Here is a 22,729-nt window from a genome sequence, read left to right on the forward strand (position 1 = left end):
ACCCCCAGGCCCTGTCTCAAGCGGTTCCTCACTCCCAAGTGCTGTCCTAAAGCATCAGCATCTGCTGGACTTCTTCTCGGTACCTAGAGATGGCTACAGAAGATGAAACTGAATCCTAAGAGTTAAGTGATCTTTTATCTGAACCACACACAGCTCATCAGTATCAGGTCCAATCTGGACTCAGTTTTCCCTAGATCAGAGTAGATCTCATTCATCTGAAATGATCCTCTGGTTCCCACTGTGATTAAATCAAAACATTTCTGACCTTCACCAGCCACAAAACCTAAAAGGTTTCTTCTTTCTAGACGTCTTGCCCACTGCCAGGACTAAAGTTCTCTGATGCTCCAGAACCCTGCTTGCTGATAAATATGAAGGAGAATTCATGAGTCCTGATACCTTTTCTCTCTTCACTCCCGGGTCTGGGGGCGGGGCGGTGGGGACTTGGTTCCTGAAATGGGGCTTGGCAGTCTAGGGAGGGGACAGTCTGGGGGAGGGGCAAGGGAGATATCTGAAAGTTTGGGATCATCATTCACAGAATATTCTTGCAATAGTAAACTCTGTGATGGAGCAGCCAGTGCCTCATCCCTGCAGAATTTCCATGTCTTTGGGAAGATTCTAGAAAGTACTGCTTGGCCACAGGAATAGTTATGCCCTGGGAGGTGGAGATGTAATTAGGACAATGAGTGGTCTGACAACTTCCTTCCACCCAAGGTTGATCCTTCAGAGTGGCTGGAGAGCCAGTACCCCAGTGCCCAGAAAATTCCACCTATTAATGATAGTTCCTCTTTGCGGAAGGCACAGAGAAGTATGGGACAATTGTTCTAGAGGAATCTACACACACACACACACACACACACACACACACGCACACAGGCGTGTCAGGATGGGCCTTTCCTGCCCCAGAAAGCCAAGTTCTGCTTCAATGTTCAGAGGAACCCCCTCAATCCCTCCTCAATCACCCTCACCCCGGTGCTCCCAGAAATTCTGTCCCATTAGCTCAGTTGAGTCTGCATACATAAGACAAAAGCTGGTCTCATTCTGGCCAATGTGGTCATCCTCACTCTTGCCCCTGTACCCCAGTGTTGTAGGCCTTCCATTTTGAGAGCAAAGTGGAGGTCATTTCCAGGAATGAGTAGGAGTTAAGAGTAGGAGCTACAGTGTCCTTTAATGAGAACAGTTTTCTGGAGTTAAGGGGGTGCAGTCCTCTGCCTCTGCCCACCCTTTTCTGATGGAGAAATCCATTTCACTTGAAAAACCTTATTGCAATGCAGGAAACACAAAATAAACAGTTTACTTTTCTGATTATAAGCTGAGGATGCTACCTTGGACATTCTTTTTTCTACCCGAGTTGTGGTGGTCCTGAGACATCCACCTGATGAACTGAAGAAGGGCTGGTGGAAAGCAGGTACGCTCCCTGTAGAGCCTCCACCAAGACTCCTCCTTTCTTCTAGAAGTTTCCAGAAGCTTCCAGAACTCATAACACTCTCCTGAAGGGAGACCCAGAGGGGCTGGGGTGGAGGGGGGGAAGAAAGGAGAGAATTGGAAATGGATGTGTGTCTATTTCTTGTGGTGACTTAAAATGAATTGTGAAATTGACATCAAGCCATTCTGGAAGAGGGCCAGGTCTCATCACCCGAATCTGTATCTGTTTTTGAGTGGAGTGGATATCACTAGGCCCTGTTCTGACCCCTGAAACCCCCATCATTGCACCCCCAAATGAGGCACAAAAACAAAAAAAAAACGCTTCATACTTTTATGTGTTTTAGCAAGCATTTATAAAACAAAATAAATGACGCATATGTTTTCTAAACTCTTGTATGGATTTTTCTTTTCAGGTGTTAGGACTAAAGATGGTTTTAGAGGTGTTTGCAGAATACAAAATGCTTTCATCTCCATTATTTTTTCGTCTTTGCATCAAGAGGTGAGCAAGTTAGACCTTGTGACTAGCTCTCACTATGTAGATGGGGAAACTGAGGCTGGAGAAGTTCTTCCCAGACAATGATGGAAATCCAGTCTTGCTCTCCTGACGCCAGACACTCCATATATGGTCTGTAAAAGTTGATACTCCTTCCAAAGGAGGGAAAGGATGACAGAAAGATCTGGAAAGATGGAAAGAGGATCCATGGGTCAGTGATCTGCTGTTGAGGTCTAAGATGAAGCCTTTGTTTTTTATGACCTCAGCCTGTCAGTCATACAAAATGAAAAGACTTGGGAGAAATTTCATAATCGCAAGTGTTTTGAAATAAAAAGAAGAGCCAGGTGGCTCATGTCTGTAATCCTAGCTACTCAGAAGGCTGGGATCTCTGAGGATCAAGGTTGAAAGCCAGCCCAGACATAAAAGGACCTGAGACTCATATCTCCAATTAACCTCTAGAAAATGGGAAGTGGGGCTTGGCTCCAGAGTAGTGCCATAGCCTAGAGCTGAAGAACTCAAGGACAACCTCCAGGCTCAGGGGTAGGGCGGTAGCCTGACCCACAAAATAACTTTACACACACATTTTAAAGTCATAGAAGTTTTCTAAGTGATTGTACTGGCGTTAAAATTAAGTATGAACTTCTAGTTTGGAGGGGTTTTGTTGGGGGGGGTCATGGGGCTCGATCTCTGGGCCTGGACATTGTCCCTGAGCTCTTCATCTCAAGGCCACCGCCCTGCCCCTAGAGCCACAGCTGCACATCCCATTTTCTAGTGATTAAGCGGAGATAAGAATCTCATAGACTTTTTTACTGCCTGGTCTGGCTTTGAACCACAATCCTCAGATCTCAGCCTCCTGAGTAGCTAGGATTATAGGTGTGAGCAGCATCCGAGCCCGGCGGACTTCTAGATCTTTACAGTGAGTAAAATGCTTTCAGGTGAAAAGAAACCATCAGGGTACTATTGTAGAAAAGGTCAAATAAAGCCTTTCCAGGCTGGTCCAGGGTAAGATGCTGATCTTGTGGTCTCCCATCCGCTGCCTGCTTGGTTCCTGGGCCACTCCTGTCTCTCTATTCCTTTTCCATCCACCATTAGCACCAGGAAATGGTTTCATTAATGTTGTCCCTGCCTCTGCCAGCCTGCCCATGGGGGTGGGGATCAGAAGAGGCTATTTTCAGTCCTAAATTATGTTTAATAAATCCATATCAAAACCATAAACTGAGCTGCCATAAATTCCCCTGACCTTGGCCCTTCCACCTCACCAGCCCTTTGCTCCAGTTAATCTCCAGTCTCAGTGTCGTGGTCAGGGCCTTACATATGGTTTCTATTTCAGTTGCTACACAATACCTGCTAGGCAACAGACAGCCACACGCCCATTGTAGGGAGATGATGAGAGTGAGATTTAGGAGGGACAGGAGCCTGTCCAAAAACCACACATCCAGGGAGAGACTCAGCCAGGACTTGAGACTCACTTCTGCTACCATCCCTCATGGCTAGGGAACTGACGCCTCTGGGAAGACTCCTCCCCGCAGTCCCTCTTCAGAGGCTCAAAGATCACTGAGAAGCTAGGTGCCACTGGCTCATACCTGTGATTCTAGCTACTCCGGAGGCTAAGATCTGAGGATCCAGGTTCAAAGCCAGCCAGGGCAGAAAGAGTCCATGAATCTCTTATCACTCTACTTTTTTTTATAGCTACAGGCTTCCATAGACTGACTGCCACAAAGCCAGAAGCAAAGGTGAGGCTCATATGATGACGCATGAGCCTTGAATTAAACAGCTCAGGGACGGTGCCCAGGCCCTGAGTTCAATCTCCAGCATGAGACACACAGACATTCCCAAGTCAAAACTCCTCATCTCATCATCCCCAGTGGAGCCCCAGTGTTCACGGAGTGGGGACCAGAAATGGAAGGGACCCTAGGTGACAAAAGCTTGAAGAACCAGGTAGCAAGAATGACCTGGTATTCTAAATTAGTAAAGTCACTCCACTCCCTAATTTGTCATAGCCAGATCACCTTAGGTGGACACTTCTCAAACTGGCATGTCACATATGCAAATCCGAAGTTGTGATCCAAGACAGGTGACTCCCAGCATCCCATGAGGCTGTTTGATGATGGTGGAGCCAAAGGCTGAGTCACAGGGTGTTATGGACAATGTTTATAGTGTTCTTCCTCTTTGCCAAGCATAGCTGGACAATGTCACCCCCACCATGGCCCTCGGGGGCAGTCACTCTTCTTGTTGTTTCAGACATGAGAGAACAAGTTCAGAAGGGGGAAGCAATTTGCTCAAGGTCCTAGATGATACAATAGCTGAGCAGACAATCATAGCCCCACTCCAGAGGCCACCTTGAGGGGACTGAGGAGATCAGTGACTCAGACACTGTGCAGTGGAAAGAGTAGTGACAGCACTTTAAAGGGACAAAGAGCAAAGCCCCAGGATGAGGTCTCCAGAGAAACAAAAGGCAGCTGAAAATCAAGAGCCCAAGGATAGGCTGGGAAGTTGGCCTAGTGGTAGAGTGCTTGCCTTGCATGTATAATGCCCTCGGTATGATTCCTCAAGACCACATACACAGAAAGAGCCGGAAGTGGTGCTGTGGCTCAAGTGGTAGAGTGCTAGCCTTCAGTAAAAAAGCTCAGGGACAGTGGGTTAGCCTAGTGGTAGAGTGCTTGCCTAGTATGCATGAAGACCCAGGTTCGATTTCTTGGTACCACATACATAGAAAAAAGCCAGAAATGGTGCTGTGGCTCAAGTGGTAGAGCTCTAATCTTGAGAAAGCCCAAGGACAGTGCTCAGGCGCTGAGCTCAAGCCCCAGGACTGGCAAAAAATTAAAATGGAAATGAAACTAGGTGTGGTAGTGCATTCTGTAATACCAGCTTTTCAGTAGGATGAGGCAGGAAAATCACTTGAGCTTGGAAGTTTGGACCCTGCTTGAGCAACATAGCAAGATTACAACTCAAAACTAATGCTGGAGGGTGGGCAAACCTATAAATACCACAGAGGTGTTAAAGGCATATCTCCTCTTACCCAGTGGTTAGAAGAACGGACCTTCTGAAACTTTATTAAGTTTCCAGAAAGGCCAGACTTAGAGAATCATGTCACTTAATGCCATGTCCATTCCAGAAAGGCCAGACTTTGAGAATCATGTCACTCAATGCCATGTCCATTGAGATTTGGTAAAATCTCCCAGCATTCCACCAAAACCCTCATCCCACTCTTGGTATGGGGGCCTCAAACACTGGCTAGAGAAATGGGGATTTCACTTGGGGAGACAGGATAACACAGGAAGGCTCAGAGCAGGGAAAAGTTCACTCTGGCTGGGCACTGGTAGATCACATACACCTGTCATCCTAGCTACTCAGGAAGCTGAGATCTGAAAAATTTTGGTTCAAAGCCAACCCTACCTAGCAGAAAAGTCTAAGAAATTCTTATCTCCAATTAACCACCAAAAAGGTTGAGGTGGAGCTGTGGCTCAAGTGATCGAGTGCCAGCCTTGAGCAAAAAAGCTAAGGGGAGCATCAGGCCTGGAGTTCAAGCCCCCTAACACTGGTGCGAAAACTAAAAACCAATTTAAACAAATGAAATTTCGCTCTGGGTGCATTGTGGGGGACTGGATGGATCAGGTGATTCCACAGCAAGGGAATCCAGATCACAGATTTGGTAAGAGATTGTGTCTGCACCAGCATGGTAGCCAAAGTGAGGACTCGATCCATCGAAAAGATGCTCATTCATTCAACAAGTACTTAGTGACTAGTGGAGCACTTTGCTGAATCTTAGAGGTGGGCAGGGTCAGGCCAAAAAGTCTTAGATTTTTTTTTTATGTCAGTCATGAAGCTTGAACTCAGTGTCTGGGTGCTGTCTCTGAGCTTTTGCACTCAAAGCTAGTGCTTTACCACTTTGAGTCACAGCACCAGTTCTCATTTTCTAATGGTTCACTAAAGATGAGAGTCTCAAAGATTTTCTTGCCCAGGCTGGCTTTGAACTGTGATCCTCAGTTCTCAGTCTCCTTGAGTATCTAGAATTACAAGCATGAGCCACCAGTACCCAGCTAAGTTCTTGTATTTTATTTGAGGTGCAATACCAAAGTGAAAAATTCCACATTTGTAGGAGCCTGGGTTTGAATAGGAAGGTAGAATGATATGCTCTCTGTCCATTAAAGAAATTCTGTGCTATGGAGGCAGGAGGCTCCTATGTCAGCATGGAAGCAGACAGCCCCTGGGTGCTCTGGCCAGTGGAGCAGGTAAGTGGTAATAGCAGCAAGGTCTGGGAATGGAGAGCTGCCCCTCCCCAAGGTTCCTGACCCCCACCCATGCATCTGTATCTCCTCTCAAGGCTTCAGTCTAGGTGCTTTGATAGATATAATTAACATCCCAAACCAGCTGACTTGGACAATGGTGACCTCAGTCTTGCAACCACAAAGAATGAGGAACGTGAGTGAGCTTGTATTCTTCCTGAGAGACTCCACGAAAGAACACAGGCTGCTGATAGCTGCCACGAAGAATGAGGAACGTGAGTGAGCTTGTATTCTTCCTGAGAGACTCCACGAAAGAACACAGGCTGCTGATAGCTGCCACGTCCATGCTCTAACTCTAAGATAACCAATGACTGTTGCACAATTGCTCAGCCGGTCATTTATACTGCAGCAGGGGAGGAGGTGGGATATTCTGGGAGAAGAAACAGACAGGAACTTGTTAATAATGGTGGAGTTAAGAAGAGAAAACACCCCAGGGGGGGTAGTACCATTTGATGTTGGGGCAAGAACTTGAAGGAGACAGAGGGTTGAGCTGTTTGGTTTTGAGTTAGTGTGCTTGAAATGTCAGAGGAATCATTCATGGGAGCACTGGATATAGAGTCTAGAGCTCAGGGGGAAGTAGAGGCTGGAGATGAGACGTGCAAGTGACAAGCACAGGTGAGAATCGTGAAAGTGAAATGGAATACTCTCTGATCAGGAACAGGAGGGGATGACTGAAAATGCACCACACATCTCAAACTCACAGTGCTGAATGAGAGAGCCCAGATTCAGAAGACAGAAACAAAGGAGGCTGAGGTCTGAGGATTACAGTCTGAAACCAGCCAGGACAAGAAAGTCTGTGAGACTCTTTAATCAACCAGCAGAAAACCAGAAGTAGAGCTATGGCTTAAAGTGTTAGAGAGCCAGCCTTGAGCCAAAAAGCTCAGGGACAACGCCCAGACCCTCAGTTCAAGCCCCAGCACCAACACACACATTTAAAGAGAGGACGTAGAAGGGAGATGTGTGGAGGTGAGGGTTTATTCTGGGCCAAACCACCATGGAGGTTAAGAAGAGGGAGGGGAGGAAGGCAAATGGTGAACAAATGTCTTTAAGACAACTTGAGCGTGGGCCTACTATGTGCTAGGTAGCTGCACACTCACTGTATGTACAGTCAATTCAGTGAGGCCACATGAATTCTCCTTGTGATCCAGGCGAGGAGAAGCAACTTGCCTTGTGGCACCACAGAGGCAAAGCCAGTCCATGTCACCAGCTCCTAAATGATGAGTGAATGAATGAATGTCACTGAGCATCAGTGCTAGAGACTTCAATGCCAGATGCAAGTTGAGGATATAAGAACATGGTATTTTAGAGAAGTGGAGAAGACCATAAAATGTGTTCCATTCACCCAGGGGCAACGCCCAGCCCCTCCCCAGGGGCTCTGAGATTGTCTGGCCTTGGGAAGGGCTCCCCGCTTATCTAGGGGAGAGCAAAACTATAAAACCTTTTATGGCTTTGAGATCACTTCTGGCAGAGACCAGGAAGAAGGCAATGCCTTGGGCCAAGAAAAGTTAAGGGAATAGCCTGCTGCTAACCCAGACACTGTGGGGCCTGTCATCAAGCCTGGTCACCACATATGTCACATAAACCCCAAGAGGAGGCAGTTGGTACAGTCCTTTCAAAGGTCAACGACAGCTGGGCCCTGGTCACTTACACCTGTAATTCTAGATGCTTAGGAGGCTGAGAGCTGAGGATCAAGGTTTAAAGCTAGCCAGGCATTAAAGTCTGTGAGAGTGCCCTCTCCAATAAACTACTCATAAAAAGCTGAAGTGACATCGTGGCTCAAGTGGTAGACCAGTAGCCTTGAGCACAATGAGGTTCAGGGACAGTGCCCAGGCCCTGAGTTCAAGTTCCAGGCCTGGCTAAATAAATAAACTTCTATGCAAGCTGGGTACTGGTGGCTCACACCTATAATCCTAGCTACTCAGAAGGGCTGAGATCTGAGAACTGAAATTCAAACCCAGCCCAAGCTGGAAAGTCCCTAAGACTCTGATCTGCAATGAACCACCAAAAAGCTGGAAGTAGAGGTGTGGCTCAAGGGATTGAGTGCTGAGAGAGAGAGAGAGAGAGAGAGAGAGAGAGAGAGAGAGAGAGAGAGAGAGTGAGCCCAGGCTCTGGATTCAGGCCCCAGAACTGGCACAAAATAAATGTACAAGAGTAACACATGCATTTTAATTTTTCTATTGTTGTTTTGGCAGTATGGGGGTTTGGGGTTTGAATCCAAGGCCTCACCCTTGCTAAGCAGGTGCTTTACCCCTCAAGCCACACCTCCCATCCCTTTTTTGCTTTATTTTTTAGGTAAACTCTTGTGGTTTGCCTGAGTTGGCTCGACCCATAAAAAAGTAAGTACAGGGGCCAGGAGTTTGGTCTAGTGGTAGAGTGCTTCCCTAGCATTCATGAAATCCTGGGTTTGATTCCTTGGTATCAATACACAGAAAAAGCCAGAAGTGTTGCGGTGGCTCAAATGATAGAGCACTAGCCTTGAGAAAGCTCAAGGGCAGTGCCTGAGCCCTGAGTTTAAGCCCTAGGACAGGCCAAAAAAAAAAATTTAACCTAAAATTGGAAGCTAGGGATGGTAGTACATATCTATAATCCCAGCATTTAGGAGGCTGAGCCAGGAGGAGCTTAAGTTCAAGTCCAGTCTACTCTACAAAAAGACAGACCAAAACAAATCACCCTTTTTCTCAAAAGGCTAAGTGTGGTAGCACATGCCTGTAACCCCAGATACTCTGGAGGTGTGATAGCATGAAGGTCTGGGGCTGGCCCTGTGGTAAAAAAGGAGCGAGAGAAACTCCAATTGTAAAATAATGAAAGCACGAAAGCTCTGTGCATATGGCTCAAATGCTAGATTTCCTGAACATGACTTAAGTGGTAGATGCCCTGGTTAGTGAGCAGGAGGCACTGAGTTCAAACCCCAGTCTGGCCAAGAACAAGAAAAAATATTAATAAAATCTAAGTATCTAAGGGCTTGTTTTTGTTGGTGTTGAGACAGGATGACCTCAAACTTGAAATCCTACTGCTTCAACCTGCTGGGATTACAGGTATGTGCTACCATGTCTAGCTCCAAGAGCTTTTTAAACTAATAATAATAATAATAATTCTGTATAGCAAGAAAGTATTTTTGTCATCCCTTAGCTAGTAATATACCTCCTTTTTTAATTTTTTGCCATCCTGGGGCTTGAACTCAGGGCCTGAGCACTGTCCTTGGGCTTTCTCAAGGCTAGAGCTTTACCACTTGAGCCTCAGCACCACTTCTGGCTTTTTTCTATGTATGTGGTACCAAGGAATCGAATCTGGGTCTTCGTGCATGCTAGGCAAGCACTCAACCACTAGACCAAACTCCTGGCCTCTATACTTACTTTTTTGGTGTACAAATAGAGTGCTAGTCTTCCTCTCAGAGAAGGCAGAGGATGCAGAGGGCAAGGCAGGACTGAGCGATGGGGCTGGGCCTCCCTCCCACAGCAGATGCTGGCTTCTTTCTACTGCCCCAGCCTGTCTGGGGTGCACATGTTCTTCTCTACTCCTAGTCCTGGTCCAGCCACACAAGCTCCAATGGGCTCTTAGGAAGCAGTGACCTGTGGCTGTTCAAAATTCAAGTCAGTGAAGACTTGCAGGAAGCCTACAGTCCAATGAAGCAGCCACTCTGGCCCCCACTGCCTGTGTCAGTAACCCAAATCTACCCAGACCACCCTAGCCTGGACTGTCACACACCCCTGGTGCTCTCTCTAGGAGTGAGGGCAAAGTATCCCGTACGGCCTCACTTTTCATGGTCTGGTCTTCATAGCCTGGATTCTCACTTCATTTTCCAGATGAGGAATCTGACATCCACAAAGTTGTGTATAAATCTATGATCATATAATTTATATAATTCTGAGATATTTCGGCTTTGGGTTTTCCAAGTCCATGATTCTCCAGCATTATGGCTCTGGTTCTAACAACTTGTTGGTGTTTTCCTCTTCCTCCTCCTCCTCCTCCTCCTCTTCCTCTTCCTCCTCCTCCTCCTCCTCCTCCTCCTCCTCCTCCTCCTATTCTACCTCTTCGTGTGTGTGTGTGTGTGTGTGCCACAGTCCTGGGGCTTAGATTCAGGACCTGGGCACTGTCCCTGAGCGTTTGTGCTCAAGGTTAGCACCTTATCACTTGAGCCACGGCTCCCCTTTTGGCCTTCTTTTGGTGATTCATTGGAGATAAGAGTCTCAAGGACTGTTCTGCCCAGGCTGGCTTTGAACCACAATCATCAGATCTCAGCCTCCTGAATTGATAGGATTAGAAGTGTGGGAGACTGGTGTCTGGCTGACTCTAATACCTTAGAATTCATTAAATAGCAAATGTTTTGGCTCCTCAACTCTCCTCTACCTATCAGTGTTGGGAGACAGAGGTTTGGGAAAGACAGGACAATCCCAGTGTCTGCCCTCCTCTGACTCACGAGCTGCTAGAGCTCAGGCAGGAACAGGGGTCCTGGGAGGCAGAGTGGACCCTGTGCGGTGGGTGGGTACAGGAGTTGCAATGAGGATGGGGATGGGGGGAGGGATGAGGAACCAACCCAGACTCACCTAAGAGAAAAGTGAGCAGAAATGCTTTGTGAGGATACAGGAAGAGAAGGCATTTCTCCTAAAGCCCACTGGGTTCCAAGGAGAGGGATCTGCATGGGCAAAGGCCCAAGGATTAGGGAGAGCATTGTGAGGTGTCTGTGGGAAGGGTGCAGAAGAGGATAACAGAGGACCAAGTAGAGCGTTTTTATGAGTTTGACCTTCATCCTGAGGACAAAGGGAAGCCGTGTAGTTTAAGGGGAAAAGTGGCACAGTTGGTTCGGTAGTCCAGAAAGATGCCTCAGGCCTGCTGAGTGCTGATTTGGAGGGAGACGAGAAAAGGCTGAATGGAGACGGCAGGTGAGAGAAAAGGATAGGTGATAAGTGAAAAAGAAGCATTATCTGGTTATGCTGGCGGTAGGTAGTTTTTTATTTTAGTCAGTCAGGGGGCGGAGGGGCTTGAACTTAGGGGCTGGGCACCGTCCCTGAGCTCTTCAGTTCAAGATTACTGCCTTATGCTTGAGCCACAGCCCCACTTCCCATTTTCTAGTGATTAATTGGAGATAAGAGTCTCACAGCTTTATATTGCCTGGGTTGGCTATGAACCTTAGATCTCAGCCTCCTGACTAACTAGGCGTGAGCCACTGTGACCCCCCCACCCCCCTCACCCCCCACCCCCCGCTCAAACCTAGCACTCTGCCACTTTGAGCCACAGCGCCAGTTTGGTTTTCTGATGGCTAATTGGAGATGAGAGTCTCACGGACTTTTGTGCCTGGGCTGGCTTTGAACTGTGATCCTCAGATTTCAGCCTCCTAAGTAGATAGGATTACAAGTGTGAGCCACCAGCGCCAGGCAACTACGGGATTTTTCTGGCCAGTACTTCCATCTCTCTCTGGCTTTTAGATCCTCGGCTCCTGGGGCTTCTGCTTCCAGCTGGGGGTGGCCAGTTTTCCTGGAACAGGTCTGTGCTAACTAAGCCAAGTCCCAGGCTGTATGAGCTCCAACCATAACCAACCCCACCCTGCCAGGCCATTCCCTCTTTGGGCTCTAACAAGAACCAGTCCTAGGAGATGGAAATTCTGTCTCTCCCCCACTCCTCCAATAGCACCTGGTCTTCTAAACCACACAACATGAGGTAAGGTCTTTCGTACAATAGCTTCTTTCTTGGTTTTTGTTTGTTGTCTGTTTTGTTTTCTTTGGTGCTTGTCCTGCCTGGGTATAGTCCCTGAGCTTCTTTTTGCTCCAAGCTAGTTAGCACTATACCAATTTGAGCCACAGCTGCACTTGCACCTTTTGGGGGAAAATTTATTGGAAATCAGAGTCTTACAGACTTTCCTGCCTGGACTAGCTTCAAATCACAATCCTCAGATCTCAACCTCCCAAGTAGCTAGGATTATAGGTAAGAGCCACCAGTTTACGATGGCGTTTTTGGAATGATTCACAGTAATTCGCTTCCTCTTCATACCACCATGACTGTGAGCAACCAGACTGAGCAAGACTCTTGGCCACCGGAGGCCTTTGGAAGTGTGGTTGAACTCACTGAAGTGTTTAGTGGAAAAATCAGGCTCCCATCAAGAGCAGAGTACTCTGCCCATTTCTTGGCAGAGTAAGGGTTCCAGAAACAGTGAAATCAAATCTAATTGGAAGCTGAAGTCACAATGTGATCATACAATTAGACTGGAAAGCAAGCTTTTTTGGGTGACAGGAGTGAGCAGCCAGGGCTGGGGGCGAGAAGATGACTTACTTGCTTCTTTTATGCCCTTTTGCCCTCTTTGAATGTGTCCTTTTCACCAAGTGCACACAGCAGAGACAATCAATGGAACAAACAACCACAATAAAACAAACAGCTCTGCCAGCCAGTTTCTTTTGTAACTCTCTCCGTGATGTTCCTCTGGCGAAATCGCGTTTCCTGATGTCTTCATCCATCTTCTGTTGCTATCACAAAATACTGGAGAACAGGTGACTTCAAGAGAGGCTCGTGGCTGTGGGGGTTGTCCAGTCCAGGAGTGACAGCGCTGAGAGCTGGGCAGAGGCTTCCTGCTGCTTCATCATATGGCGGAAGGTTTCACATGGTAAGAACTTGCTTCTATCACAAAGTGATAATGCGCACTATTCCATAATTCCATGAACAAAGAGATCACCTCCATTCAGTCATCTCCAAGAGTCACGCACTGGTCTAGGGACCAAGTTGTCCACACATGACATTTTGGAGACTCTATGCAAGCCGTATCAGCTGGCTTTCTGTCCCTAAAAGACATTTACATGAACACCTGGGTGGCCTACTCTTGCTTCTTTTGGATGGTTCTTTATCTTCTGCCTTCTAACTTCCTCTGTATGCCATCCAGTCCCACTGGTCTGCCCCTTCTAAGGTCCCATGTGGTGCCCACACCTGCTGACTTCTCTTGGCCCGAAAGGGGAACCTGTGCCTTGGGGGTTAGGACAGAATCAGAAATGGTGCATTACATAATCGGTGATGCTGATCAGATGCATTGGGCTCATAAATTAACATGTTGGGCTGAATGAAACTATTAAACTATTTAAAGATAATTCTAAAAATAATTTTCTTAGGAGCAATCCAGCTGGAGCTGGTGGCTCGTGTCTGCAATTCTAGTTAAGGAGGCTGAGATCTGTGGCTCACAGTTTGATGTCAACCCAGGGAAGGAAATACCTTGAGATTCTTATCTCCAGTTATGCACTCCAAAAAAGCCAGGCACACCCATGGCTCATGCCTGTAATCCTAGCTATTGGGGAGGCTGAGATCTGAAGATTGTGGTTCAAAGCTAGCCTGGGCAGGAAATGAGACTCTTCATCTCCAATAAATTAAGCAAAAAACAAAAAAAAGCTGAAAGTGGCGCTGTGGCTCACCTTGTAGAGCATTCACCTTGAGTGAAAGAAGCTCAGCACCCAGGTCCAGAGTTCAAGCCCCAGGACCAACAAAAAAGAAAAAACAAAAGAAAACAGAAGTGGCGCTGTGGCTCTAGTGGTAGAGTTGCTAGTCTTGTGTACAAAAGCTCAAAGACAGTGCCCAGGACTTGAGTTTAAGCCCCAGGACTGGTGTGCTCATAGTCTAGCACACTCGTGCATGCATACACACACACGCGCGCGCACACACACACACACACACACACACACACACACACACCAAGAAAGAGAAATAAAAGGGCCAAAGTATCAAGTAGAGTGCTTACACCACTGCCCACCCCTCTCTGCTTGCTCTTACTTTGGCATAGCTAAACTCCTCCATGAACTCAACTTCTGTTTTGAAGCTGGCTGGAGTTCAAATAAATCAAGAATCCTAATTCTTGGAAGTGGGGCTGAGGCTCAAGGGGAAGAGTGGTAACCGTGAGCTGAAGAGCTCAGGGACAGTGCCCAGCCCCAGAATTCAAGCTCCATGACCCCCCCACACTCACAAAAAAAGAATACTAACTTTTTCTTTTCTTTCTTTCTTTCTCTCTCTCTCTCTCTTTTTTTTTTTTTTTGCCAGTCCTGGGCTTGAACTCAAGGCTAGAACTCTACCACCTGAGCCACAGAACCACTTCTAGCCTTTTCTATGTATGTGGTACTGAGGAATCAAACCCAAAAGGGCAAAAAGGAGCCCTTTTCTTGCAAGACTGCTGTGAGGTAGGGTGGGGAATGAAGTGATAAAATAATTGTAGGACTTCTATGTGATAAAAAATAATTACAAGTTCCTGGCAAAGAGCCTGAGCTGGAGAGATACAGACTAATAGAAGTCGAGATTTATGGCCCTGTGGGCCCAACCTTTTGGAGACTGGGCTGATAGGAGCTGGGGTCACGGGCAGAAAACTCCCATCACCTCTTCCTAGCAGGAGGCCTTGTGTCTCCTTCATGGTTCAGGAACATGATTTCAGGCAGGACTGGCAGACATCACGTCCCTCTGAGCCACTGTTGGTCACACATCTGGCTGGATCCTTGCCTTTGTGGAGGGACACCTGTAAACAAGTAGAGTTGGAATGGAAGCTGGCTGCAAATGGTGAGGGTAGAGGAGAGGCAAGATTCAGAGGAGACAACAATTCATTCTTCCTGTATCCAGTGGTAATTTATGGAGGTCCACCCTGTGCCTAGGACACTAACAAGAGAGTCATCCGAGGCGGCAGAGGGCCCAAGGCTGGGAGGGAGATCAGGGCTGGACCTTGGGTCCCCAACTCCAAGCAAGGTGGTCTTACAACAGAAAAGTCTCTGGTAGGGGCATCTCTCTCTTTTTTTTTTTTTTTTTTTTTTTGGCCAGTCCTAGGGCTTGAACTCAGGACTGGGTACTGTCCCTGAAGCTTCTTTTGTTCAAGGCTAGCAATCTACCACTTGCGCCACAGCACCACTTTTGGCTTTTCCTATGTATGTGGTACAGGGGAATCAAACCCAGGGCTTCATGTGTGCTAGGCAAGCACTCTACCACTAAGTCACATTCCCAGCCATGGTAAGGCCTTCTTACACTGGGGCTGAGAGGTTCAGCCATGCCTGCCAGGGTCATGAGAACAATGGAGTCTACAGAGGCTAGGTGGGATTGATTCTGCCCATCATCTCAGCTACTCTGGAGGCTAGGGAAGAGGACTGAGGCCTGAGTCCAACCCTGAGCAAAAAGCAGATTTGCTGAGCACTGGTGAATCACACCTATAATCCTAGCCTTTCAGGAGGCTGAGATCTGAGGATCATGGTTCAAAGCCAGCCCGGGGAACAAAAGTCCCGGGAAGTCTGTGAGACTCTTATCTCCAATAAACTACTCAAAAAAGCTGAAGTGATGCTGTGGTTCAAATGGTTGAGTGCTTGCCTTGAACAAAAGAAGCTCAGAGACAGAGATCAGGCCCTGAGTTCAAATCCCAATTATGCCTCAAAAGCTGGAAGTGAAGGTATAGATTAAGTGGGAAAAGCACAACATTGAGCAAAACGGTCAAGCGAGAGAGTGAGGCCCTGAGTTCAAGCTCCAGTACCAGCACTTCATCTAATTGATGAAGTGTTTACAAAGTTAAAACAAGGAAAAGTTTGTGACCCTCTTAATGCATTTCAGGATCTCAGAGAAAAGACTCAGTAAATGGAAGCCCTGGCTAACTGTAAATTCTGTACCATAATCCCACTGGGCTCTACTGTTGATTGAGTGGGGCACCCCCCAGTGTCACACCATAGTGACTGCAATAAAACCACTCTCCATCAGAGCCTGGCGTCTCCATTCCAAAGGGCAATCAGTGCTTTGCTTTGCTTTCATTTCACCACCGCATTTTTTTTTCCAGTCCTGGGCTTGAACTCAGGGCCAGAGCACTGTCCTTGGACTTTCTCAAGGCTAGAGCTCTACCACTTGAGCCTCAGCACCATTTCCAGCTTTTTTCTATGTAAGTGGTACTGAGGAATCGAACCCTGGTCTTCGTGCATGCTAGGCAAGCGCTCTACCACTAGGCCAAACTCCCAGCCACCACCACATTTTTTTAAAGTTTCCAATGCACATCAGATCCACAGGTTCTGAGTCCAACTCAGGCTGGCATCCAGGAAGGTCTTCCTCTCCTGGATTCAAGTACAACCACAATTTGTCTTCCGGAGAACTGCCATTTACTGTTGCACCAGCGTGGCTAGGTTCCTGCATCCACCCTGCGTGTCGGGAATTCCAGGAAGACAGACGTGTCCATTTTTTTTCTTTAATGTTCACAATGACCTGTGAGGTGTATATTGTTTTGCAGCTTGCTTCCCCTCCCCCTCCCTCCTACACTGAACTCTGGGCATCTTTCCATATCAATAAATAGAGGTGGATCAGTGAGTTCGTGATTCTAAGGCTGAGAAACTTAAAGTCAGCATTTCACCTCCTAGTGAAGTTCAGTAATAGTTAACACATATCAAGTACTTTATCATACACCAGGCCCTATATTAATTTTTTAACATCAATTATCTCTCAATTGACCCTTGAGGCAATTGCCAGGAAATTTCAATTATTATTCAGAGGAAGCTTTTGGGAGTCCACTCAAGGTCAGACAGCTAGTGGTGTCAGGATTCAAACTCAGGACCCTCTGACAAGGAGGAAAAGATGCACTGGCAGCCAGAAGGCAGGCAGAGGGAGGCCATGGAGGAGGCACATTCTGAGAAGCTATGGTTTCCAGGAAGGGACAAGTGACTTCCTGGAAGTACTGTCATCTGGACTGATTATGTCTCCAGCTAAGGAAGCAGGCCTTTGACTTTGACCTACATCCCATTTCTGAAACCCCTAACCCTAGCCCCTTCCCTTTCTGGTCACCACCGTTTCATTGTCTAGCTACATGTATTTTCTACATATACGTGAGACCATGCAGTATTTTTTGTCTTTCTGTGTCTCGTTTATTTCACTTAGAGTATCAACCTCCAGATCCATTCACTGTGTCAAATGGCTACATCATTTTTTAAGGGTGGAATAATATTCCAGTGTGTGTGTGTGTGTGTGTGTGTGTGTGTGTGTGTGTGTACCATCATCTCTTTATTTGTAATACTAGGATTTGAACTCAGAGCCTTGTGCTTGCTAGGCGGGTGCTCTACCACCTGAACCATTGGCACAAAGGGAAACAAGGTAAGGGAGAAAGGATGTGGTAAAGCCTGGTCCTCTGTGCCAGAGAGCCAGATGGCTGTGAGCCATCTTGTGGGTGAGGAGATGCCCCTTCTAGGTGAAGTGTCTTTGGGGTTGACAGTGATCCGAAGAAGCAGAAACAGCAAGCCTCCAAGGAGGTGTATGCTGACCCCCCCCACCCCCCAGGAAGGACTAAGAAGCTCCCAGAGCTGTTGCCTGCCTAATGAACCAAACTCCAGGGCATTCTGGAACATTCACTTCTCAGACTTGTTTTTAAAGAACTCCCCTACCCACTGTGACCAGCACATTGAACAAAGCAGCCTGCCACATAATCAAAGTGCACCCTTACTTCTGTCACCCAACGTCCCTTTCAAAATGTTCTCAGAAGAACACCACACACACACACACACACACACACACACACACACACGCACACACACGCACACGCTTTACCTGCCGCTGAATGACAAATCACCCCCATTGCTTTGCTGCTTTTTCCCCCAGCAGTAGACAAAGCCTTGGTCATCTAGGCCACAAACACCATCAATGTAGTCATTCGAATGTCCAGTCAAGCTACTACCTGAAACACCTCGTGTGATTTGCACTTAAGCCTTGTCCATGTCCCCAGCTTAGTAGAGGATAAATGGCCCCCTTCTCTCTCCCTCCTCTCCTCCCCTGGGGACTCTGGGAACCTGGTAGCTTCCCCTTAATGGTATGGAATGAGGTTGAGGGTGCCAGTGACATAGGCTCTCCTACAGGCTCCTTACACCCTTGACCTTGGGCAGGGGGCATACTTCTCTCCCTGGAGGTCCTCTGTGACCTCTTTGTCAATCCCCAAGAATCTAACACCCATCCCGACCCTGGCTTCTTGCGTCTGTCCCCAGCTCCCCTCCAGGGTGCGCTGCAAGGCAAGACCCATGCTAGGCCCTCACAGAACTCTCTGCCCATGCAGGCCTGTGGGAAACACTTCAGCGGGGGCTCCCCAGGATTCCTGGAGTCTGGCTGACCTTGGCACATAGGTGCACACACACACACACACACACACACACACACACACACACACACACACACACAAACACACTTCTGGCTCCTTCACCAGTGCCCTTGGACAGCCAGCTCCCATCAGCACGGCTGCCCCTTGGACCCACACTTCAGGCCCCAGCTCAGGGAACACCCCTTCCCCTTCTCCTTCCCCTTCCCCTTCCCCTTTTTCTTCCCCTTCCCCGTCCTGTCCGCCACATCCTTCCTCGCCAAGGCAAACTCTCTTCTCTCCTCTAGATCTGTGTGTGAATGTTGGGGTGATGATAAATTCAGGGTGTGTTTTTGTGTTTGTGATTTCTGCTCTTTAACACAAGTGTTGGCAGTTGTGAATATCATCGTGTGCCCTTAAAAAAAAAACAAAATGATCACTGGGGCGGGGAGTTTGGCCTAGTGGTAGAGTGCCTGCCTAGCATGCACAAAGGTCCGGGGTTCAATTCCTCGTTATCACATACACAGAAAAAGCCAGAAGTGGTGCTGTGGCTCAAGTGGTAGAGCTCTAACCTTGAGAAAGCCCAAGAACAGTACTCAGGCCCTGAGTTCAAGCCCCAGGACTGGCAATAAAATAATAAATAAATAAATAAGCACTGGCTGTCCCAGCAGAACTTTCTTTTTTTTTTTTTTTTTTTTTCCCCGCCAGTCCTGGGGCTTGAGCTCAGGGCCTGAGCACTGTCCTTGGACTTTCTCAAGGCTAGAGCTCTACCACTTGAGCCTCAGCACCACTTCTGGCTTTTTCTAAGTATGTGGTACCAAGGAATCAAACCCGGGTCTTCGAGCATGCTAGGCAAGTACTTTAACCACTAGGCCAAACTCCCGGCTCCCCCAGCAGAACTTTCTAGCAACACTATGCAACATAGGATTACCTCTTGAGCCTCAGTTTCCTTGTTCTTTGATCAGGGTTGCTGCACTGTGACAAGTGAACCCATACTCTTGTACTAGAACCCCACATAACTGACTTGCAGTTCCTTCTCTGTGTGGGCTTTCATGGAATCAATATGTACAAAATGCTTAGCTTGGAGACTAGGAATGTGGCTTGGTGGTAGAATGCTTGCCTAGCAGGCATGAAGCCCCGGGTGTGAGTCCTCGGTACCTCCCACATAGAAAGCATTGTGGCTCAAGTGGTAGAGTGCTAGACTTGAGCAAAAGAAGCTTAGGGACAGTGCCCAGGCTGAGTTCAGGCCCCAGGACTAACAAAAAAAATGCTCAGGCCGGGCATGATGGCTCACTCCTGTAATCCTAGCTACTCAGGAGGCTGAGGTCTGAGGATCAAGGTTCAAAGCCAGCCCGGGCACATAAGTCAGTGAAGCTCTTATCTCCAATTACCCACCAGAAAATGGGAAGTGGTGCTGTAGCTCGAGGGGTAGGGCAGTAGCCTTGAGCTGAAGAGCTCAGAGACAGTGCCAGGCCCAGAGTTCAAGCCCCACCACCAACCCTCCCCCTTTAAAAAAAAAATGCCTAGCTTGGGATCCCGTGAGGCCCAGGATCCAGGCTGGATGGTGTTCATAGGAGAGAAAGTGGACTGAGCTCTTATAGTCTTGTGAATTAAACGAAGAGTGTAGGCTCTCCACTCCTCCCTGTCCTCTTCCCCCTCAGTCCAAGCCCTGGTTTGGAAAAACCTTCAACCTGGCTGGTATCCAGGGCCCCTGGGAACATCCTGTCCCTCCAAGCAACCATGCCGACTCAGGGAAATCAATGTGTGCCCACAAAACCACAGCTGGGCTCTGGCCTCTTCTGGGAAATCTGCACACCCAAGCCCTGAGGAGATGTTTACTCCTGGGCAGACCGCTGGCCAGCTCCATCCCGGGCCATGGCTCTAAAGTGTCTAACACCTGCAGTCCCACCAGCCTCGTGGGTCACAAGTTCCACACTACCCTGTGACTGAGGACAGAGGCATCTGACACATGTCAAGCACTTGGCTTCCCCCACCCCCCACTTCTCCAGATCACTGGCTGGGCCACCTCATGACCTCAGACGGGAGGCGGCAGCAGGTGAGCGCTGCTGAAAAGCTAGGGCAATTTGTTCTTTTGAATCTGAAGAACTGGAGTGTGTGCCCTCCCAGCCACTTGCTTCTGTTGTAACCCCTGCCTTATGTGCCTTCACCTCTGTGCGGGCCATGTGTTCCGTTCATCACACATGGACTACTCATGATCCCCACCTTGCAAGCCTGTCCTGCAGGGCTTGTTACTCAGGTGCACAGGAGGAGATGTTATTGCAAATGGGCATGGGGCACCAATTAAAAACACAGAGCAGGGCCAGGAGTGTGGCCTAGCGGTAGAGTGCTCGCCTAGCATGCATGAAGCCCTAGATTCAGTTCCTCAGTAACACATACACAGAAAAAAACCAGAAGTGATGCTGTGGCTCAGGGTAGAGAGCTAGCCTTGAGAAAGTCCAAGCACAGTGCCTGGGCCCTGAGTTCAAGCCCCAGGAGTGGCAAAAAAAAAAAAATAGAGCAGCCTCTGCAAACCCAGGCCCTGTGTTCAATCTGGGAAAAAAAGAAACAACAAAAACAAATGAACAGAAACAGCAGGGGACACACAGAGTGGATGTAGACATGGGCAGAAGAGCCAGGCTGCCTGGGTTCAAAACCAGGCTGCTCTACCACAGGAAAGCTTTCGGAGCCTCAATGTCGTTCCATTTCCTGTCAGATGGGACACCATATCCCACTGTGACACTGTGATAGGAACACTGGCAATAGCACCTGGCACACTGTGATCCCTAATATGCATGGTAGATTTCTGATATCTCACACAAGCTCAGAAATGTGTGCAGTTGTGCCAAAATCCCAGAGGGTCTTGACAGGATTCATGGGAAACTCATGCTTAGTGGGTTCCTACAGGCATATTTAGTGTGTATCTGGAGACACAGGACTCAACATTCTCACCCATGCCTCTGTACACATGTGTAGGCATACACATAAACAGTGATGTGGGCAAGCTGGTGTTCGGATTTTATGGGGATGAAAGCTAGATATTATAAAACAAGAGCAACAAAAAAAGTCACATAAATTAAATTTGAAATCTAAAGTTTGTTTCAAGGTAACTACCCCTGTTAATCATTAACCCAGCCACGCTACAGGCCTTTTCTAGCCTTTCCAAGAGCCTTTCCGATTACCCCATCCCAATCGCAACCCGTCCCTAAAATAACTGAACACTTGTAAGAGTTCTTAAATTAATTATTTTCCTTTTGGAAATACTGGGTTTTAAATTTGGCCTTGTACTTGCTAGGTAGGTGCTGTAACCAGAGTCACTCTTCTTGCTCTATTAATTTTTTTTCCAGACACAACCTTGTATAATTTTCCCAGCAGCTGGCCTCAGAATACAATCCTCCAATCTGGGGTCTCAGGAAGATCTGGGATTGAAGGCTTGTATCATGAGCCACGCCTAGAAAAATTCATCTTGGTGTTGAAGTGGCATAAAAATATCTTTATGGGGCTAGGAGTTTGGCCTAGTGGTAGAGTGCTTGCCTAGCATGCATGAAGACCCGGGCTTGATTCCTCAGCACCCCACATACATAAAAAAAAAAAAGTCAGAAGTGGTGCTGTGGCTCAAGTAGTAGAGTGCTAGCCTTGAGAAAGCCCAAGGACAATGCTCAGGCCCTGAGCTCAAGCCACAGGATATCTTTATATTGGGGAGTGAAAACAGGCCACGTAAGGAGATAATAAATCTTTTTTTAAAACTACCATTATCTGAGGGAATTTCATCCACATTCAAATAAGAGGCAAATAATTTATGGCATAAAGATCCAGAGCAAGAAATGTTGTGCATAGCTTGGACCAGTGGCTGACGCCTGTAATCCTAGTTACTCAGGAGACTGAGATCTGTGGGTCACAGTTCAAAGCCAGCCTAGGTACTAAAATGTCCGTGAGACTCTTATTTCCAATTAATCACTAGAAAACCAGAAGTGGTGCTGTGGCTCAAGGGGTAGGGCGGTAACCTTGAGCTGAAGAATCAGGGACAACGTCCAGACCCAGGGGTAGGGTGGTAGCCTTGAGATGAAGAGCTCAGGGACAGCACCCAGGCCCAGAGTTCAAGCCCCACAAATGAGAAAAAAAGAAAAAGGGAAAGAAATGTGCACAAAGGAACAATGGAACGAACCCAGACCCAGGAGGGATGGGGCCTTGCCCAAGGTCACTCATCTTGGATGAGTGCTTTAGATGAGACTCTTCTCCTTGGAGCAGGCAGACCTGAAGGCAGCCGTAGCAAGAAGAACTCTGAATGCTAACCCTGACGCCTGGGTTGAAACTCTGTTTGCGGCACTGATTGCCACTTTTCCTCTCATGAAACAGAAGGATTGCACATCATGAGAATTTGATAAGAAAATGGATATGAAATCCAAGGTAAACGGTCGTATGTCCTCAGAAAACGGGCTCTTTCTCTCCTACTGTAGGCCTCAGTTTCCCCCTCTGAACACCTGGTTAGACAAACTTTCTCCTAGCCTG

The sequence above is a fragment of the Megascapheus bottae genome, chromosome 18 (assembly GCF_031878675.1).
Source record: "Megascapheus bottae isolate mThoBot1 chromosome 18, mThoBot2.hap1, whole genome shotgun sequence".
NCBI lineage: Eukaryota > Metazoa > Chordata > Mammalia > Rodentia > Geomyidae > Megascapheus > Megascapheus bottae.